Here is a 6,560-nt window from a genome sequence, read left to right on the forward strand (position 1 = left end):
TGTCCATCGTCGGTGCATCTCTACTCTTACCTGAAACAACAACATGAGAAATAATGAGTATAAAATACTCAATAAGTAACCTCACTACTAGGGTCAAGTTAGACATCTATGTCTTCTAGATGCCTATTTCTAGTGGAATATATAAATTGTCCTAGTCCTCATGGGACATGTATATACATGAAAAATTGAGTTTTATCCTACTATAGCTAAATATGCCCATTACCTCTGGTGAATCTCGAAGGAAACAATCTGGTGAATCCTGAAGGAAATACAAATTGGTGAATCCCGAAGGTAACACAATATCTGGTGAATCCCGAAGGAAACACAAACTGGTGAATCTCGAAGGAAACATAAACTGGTGGGCATTCTAACTAATCAGTAAAATCACTATCACAATCTCGACATCACAATCTCAACATGGTTCTATAATATACATATACATCTCATCGTCATGATTCTACAATTTACATATAAATTTCTTCATCATAGCTTTACAACATATGTATGCATCTCATCCTCCTCAGATTCAGCGGGATCTCCAATAAAAATGATATACTCCAATCATACTAGTATTCAAACATCTCTATGCGCAACTAGCCTTTTAAACTCTCATATCAGCAAGGCATACATAAACATCAAACTATCAATATATCCTTAGTAAATCATATTTGTCAATTGCTGACTCCAGTCATTTCAAACCCCAGTCAATGAAAGCAGACATAAATATTAACTAATAATCCTCAATAAATCATAAATATCATTGTCGAGCACTAGGGCAGTTCCAGTAGTAAGATTACTTACCTCAACTTGGTTAAAAAACGCAAAACAAAATCTCCTTAGAACTTCTTTAGCACACTTGAATCAACCTAAAGTTGTGGCATAGTCCAAGACAAATTCCAATACTCGATTTAAAAAGCCAATCTGATCATGAATTAAATCTAAAATCAATAACTTAATTTTCTCACTATTACTCTCAATCCAAAAGAATAACCATCCAACAACTTACAAAACTTACCAATCTTCATCAATTTTTTGCAAAACAAAATGGTATCTAACTTGATGGTCAATGTCTCAAAACTTTCAAACCTTGAATCTAAGTTTCAAACCAAAGAGAGGTTACTAATTTAACCCAAAATGAAAGGGGTGAACTTCACCTCCCAAATTATAAGGAAAAATAAGTCTTACCCAAGGTTTTCCTCAAAATTCCGCCAAAGATCGGGGCAATGGTAGCCGACAGCGCGTCGACTTGTGGCTGCCATAGATAGGCAGCGTGTGTTGCTATCGGACGACATAAATTGTTTAGGCTAGCGGCTGGTAGTGAGGGTCTTGCATGAGGAGGGTTTGCGAGAGTGGGAGAGAAAGGGAATTTCTAGTTTATAGATTTTATTTAGCAGCGATTAAGAATAAACCAGAGCTTCAAACAACAATCCAACTGTTCAAAATGAAATTCTATATCTCGAACCGACTGACCAAATTTGAGCACGATCCAACGGTTCAAACTCTAACAATTGACAATTTTGTGGAAGCTGTCGCTGAAAAATCGAATTTCTTTCTCTCTAATTTTTGACCTCATTTCACTCTCATTTAATTTCGAAAAAATCTCGATTCTTTTATTTTTTCCAAATTTTGAAAAGATAAATAAAATATTTTATCACAATATTTTCAAAATCTCCAAAGATTCTATTAAATTTAGAAATCAATTAACTTTTCAAATTATCTTAATTTAGGCTTCAAAAACCAAAATTTAAGGGCATAAGATCCAGCAATTTGATACAAATTAAATCCTTCCAAATATTTAAATCAATTCAAAACCACATGAAATTAATTATCTCTTTTAATTTTTTTTTTTTTAAAATTGGCCCTAAAATCCAAAATCAAAGGGAAGCAAAATTCAATATTTTCAAGATAATCAGTTCGAATATCTAATTAATTAATTTCAATTTAACCAATAAAAGTTTTTCAAGTATTTCAATTTAACCCCAATTTTTCAAATGAAATGAAAATTTAAACTCAATAATTTTAGATAATTAACTTAAATTTTCCTGAAATTTGAGATGTTACATTTTTTCCTCCTTAAGAAACTTTCGCCCTCGAAAGTTCAAGTCCTTAAAGGCTCGTGATACTTAGTTCTTATCTCATCCTCATGTTTTCAAATTGCTTCTTCAGACCGATAATTCTACCAAAGAACTTTTAATTATCACTAATTCTACGTTTCAAAAAGTCTTCACCTCCTACCATGAATTGTATAACTTAAAATAAACACATAACACCATTTAGACCCTCTTATGCACGAGTCTGAAAATCTCACTTAAATGAGGCTCTTGAAGTCCCCATAAAAATACATCACTATAACCTCATAATAGCTGTAACCATTACCTAATGTCAGTTTCTAAGATAAAGACATTCATGATTGCATACATCTATATTGAGAATGTTCACACTCCATAGAGTGGGTCACCTCACTGTCCATGCAACAGAAAATATATCTCTCGTGGCATCTCAAGTCCAGGATTCAGAATTCGGATTCGCCACCTAATTGCCCTGACAATCCCCTGCAATCGAGATACGCTATCATATTCAATTCATAATAGTTGATACAAAGTCGCATGAATTTCTATCCTAATAAACAAAGCTGGTGTGCTCCAAGACAAAACATTAAGGCACATATGAAACACTTTGCTAAATGGTTATTGTATAAGTGACTTAGGCTATTCCAACTCTGCTAGAGTCCTTCTATGAGGAGCCTTAAGGATAGGAGTTTCTCTCAACTCAAGTTTATCTCTAGTGCTAGGGGTCATTATGGGAGATCAAATTTACTCAACCTTAATACTCATATAGCATTTTTTTTTTTTACTTAGAGCTAGATTACTTTCACCTTCAAATCAAATCGATGGCTTCATTAGCTCCTTGTTCTAGATATTCGTGTCCACAATCAAAACCTTTAAACCTTGCTAATACCTTTCAACGTCTTCCCCCTCTTTAACGAGGCCTTACCCCTTCTATTTCCACAGTTTCTAACAACTATTGCTACCAAACATCCTTTCATAAAACGTTATTTCCTCGACTTCACTATAATTTGAAGATTGCTAAGCACTCTTCCAACGCGTGATAGTGTAGCTTAATCAAATTCTCATGCTAAAATTGAGTTCCATGACCAATAGCTTAGGCAGGATATCCATTCAACCAACAAATACGAAGATTCATAGTTCCAAATAGTAATGAGATTGTTCATACCAACTCTAAAGGTTCGTAAATACATATTTCCTATCTTGGACACCAAACCAAACCTTTGTTCTTAATCTCAAAACATCAATTCCTCTTACCTTCTCAAAATAACAAAATATTTCTCAAATTCTTTCATCTTTCCTTATCTTTTCCAAGACCAATAAATCCAAGATGCTCTATTTCACTTTCCTAATGAAATATATCTGTACCAAAACATGTGACTATTTGAATCTCTTTTCACAGTCTACAATCCAACAACCTAAGCAGGCTATTTTTTTTTTTTTTTTTTTCCGAATAATGCCTATTGCAGTCCAAAGTTCCAAATGGTAATAAAAGATTCCTATTTTATACCAAACCATGCCTTGTATCCACTTATATCATGTCTTAAAATCCAAACCTTTCTTAACTATTTGAGAATCTTGAACACATTAATTTCCATTTATCTCCCCAAATGAATAAAACCTTTCCTTAAATACTATTATTTTCTTCACATTTATCCTTGCTTAAGCCAACAACTTGAAAGTGCACTTTTTACTTCAAGAGCGAAACATAATCCCTAAACCAAGACATATGACCCTTTATACCTTTTTTCATAAATCTAAAATTCCATTCCAAACTTGGAACCATAGTAGAGTATCCCCACAAGATCACATTGCTTTTAAACTTCAAAACGTTTATCCTTCCTCTTGGTATAGTTAATTAAACTTGAACCTTTTCATTGCAACAAATACATAGTTCAAACCCAAGCATCTTAAGAATTTTCAATCCAATAACTCGTTTTCTCCCATCTAAAGGAAACTATAAATTCAACCATCTTGGCGTTTCTTGACCAATTCATCTTACCTAGGTCTTGTAAAGAGTTCCTCATACTATCGCTTTATGCTCTATCTAGTAATTCTTCTTCCTTTTAGGCACGTTACATAAAGAACCAAAACACCATACATTATTTGCTCCACCAACTTCGATACCATGAAAGTGATCATGACCTATTAATCCTTTCAATTTTTTTCTTGGAACATTTTGACTTTAATATTTAGTAATCCTTAATAAAATTTATAGTCTCTTCTTCACCTCTTCCTTATCTTATAAAGAAACTTTAATTTCGTAACTAAAAACGTGTGCCTTGTGATAAAGTTCCTTGTAGCACCACTAGTTTTATTTTCGTAATGCAAAACTTAATATTATTCCACAGTGAATTTCCAATTCACCTACCTTATTTTATAGCTTAACCAAATACATCCATTTTTTTCTTTCATGTCATAAGTGCATAACAGTTCATCGTTCTATCAGGTTTCAATATCCCTGAACAGAAATATATGTCCGTTTCTAATAGTCCTTCCATGAATTAAACTAACGCCAAATGGCCTTATTGTGATTCTTCTTTCTTCTATAATACCAAAACAAAATAGCCATCTCATGCTAACTTCTATCAGGTCGTTAAACTAGCAATAACAATCAGTCAATACATAAAGCTTAGACATGAAGGCTTTTAAATACATCTTCCATAAAACATTTAATGAAAGAACATACCTAGCTAGGACGAAGGATCCGTGAATAGCCATAGGGGACACAAAACCAAGACTTACATCGTAAGTCAGTCTACAAAACCTAAAACTTAGGCTCTGATACCAACTGTAACGACCCGACCCCCTAGGACTTAAGTTAGGCCGTTACTAAATACATGCATGCGTGGAACTTAAAACGACATTCTTTTATGGTGAAATAAATGCTAAATAAATAAGGTAAGTGCAAAAGGCCTTCATTAAATTCAAATATTAAAAACAACAATAGGGTACCCATAAATCATAAATGAAAATAAATAAGTGTGACGATTCTTAATAGTAAGTTTCAAATATCAAAACTGAAAGTTAAGAAAAACATGAAAAGAAATCTAAATCTCATGAGCGGAAGTATAAAACTAGTCCCAGTGGCTCGATCACGTATTCCGCTTGTCTATCGCTTGTACATCTCTACCCTTACCTGAAACAACAACATGAGAAAGAATGAGTATAAAATACTCAGTAAGTAACCTCACTACTGGAGTCAGGTTAGGCATCTATGTCCCCTGGATGCCTACCTCTGGTGGAACATATAAATTGTCCTAGTCCTTATGGGACACATACATACATGCAAAATTGAGTTCTATACTAGTGTAGCTAAATATGCCTACTATCTCTGGTAAATCCCGAAGGAAACACAAACTGGTGAAAAGGAAACACAAACTGGTGAATCCCGAAAGAAACACAAACTGGTAAATCCCGAAGAAAACACAATATCTGGTGAATACCAAAGGAAACACAATATCTGGTGAATCCTGAAGGAAACACAAATTGGTGAATCCCCAAGGAAACACAATATCTGGTAAATCCCCAAGGAAACACAATATCTGGTGAATCTCGAAGGAAACACAATATCTGGTGAATCCCGAAGGAAACACAAACTGGTGAATCCTGAAGGAAACACAAATTGGTGGGCATTCTAACTAATTAGTAAAATCACTATCACAATCTCGACATCACAATCTCAACATGGTTCTATAACATACATATACATCACATCATTATGATTCTACAATATACATATAAATTTCTTCATCATAGCTTTACAACATATGTATGCATCTCATCCTCCTCAGATTCAGCAGGATCTCCAATAAAAATGATATACTCCAATCATACTAGTATTCAAACATATCTATGCGCAACTAGCCTTTTAAATTCTCATATCAGCAAGGCATACATAAACATCAAACTATCAATATATCCTCAGTAAATCATATTTGTCAATTCCTGACTCCAGTCATTTCAAACCTCAGTCAATGAAGACAAACATAAATATCATGCTAACTAATAATCCTCAATAAATCATAATTATCATTGTTGGGTACTAGGGTAGTTTCAATAGTAAAATTACTTAACTCAACTTGGTTAAAAAACGCAAAACAAAATCTCCTTAGAATTTCTTTAGCACACTTGAATCAACCTAAAGTTGTGGCATAGTCCAAGACAAATTCCAATACTCGATTTAATTAGCCAATCTGATCATGAATTAAATCCAAAATCAATAACTTAAATTTTCCACTATTACTCTCAATCCAAAAGAATAACCATCCAAAAGCCTACAAAACTGACCGATCTTCACCAATTTTCTGCAAAACAAAATGGTATCTAGTTTTATGGTCAATGTCTCAAAACTTCCAAACCTAGAATCTAAGTTTCAAACCAAAGAAAGGTTACTAATTTAACCCAAAATCAAAGGGGTGAACTTCACCTCCCAAATTATAAGGAAAAATATGTCTTACCCAAGATTTACCTCAAAATTCAGGCAAAAATTGA

The sequence above is a fragment of the Benincasa hispida genome, chromosome 2 (assembly GCF_009727055.1).
Source record: "Benincasa hispida cultivar B227 chromosome 2, ASM972705v1, whole genome shotgun sequence".
NCBI classification, from domain to species: Eukaryota; Viridiplantae; Streptophyta; class Magnoliopsida; order Cucurbitales; family Cucurbitaceae; genus Benincasa; species Benincasa hispida.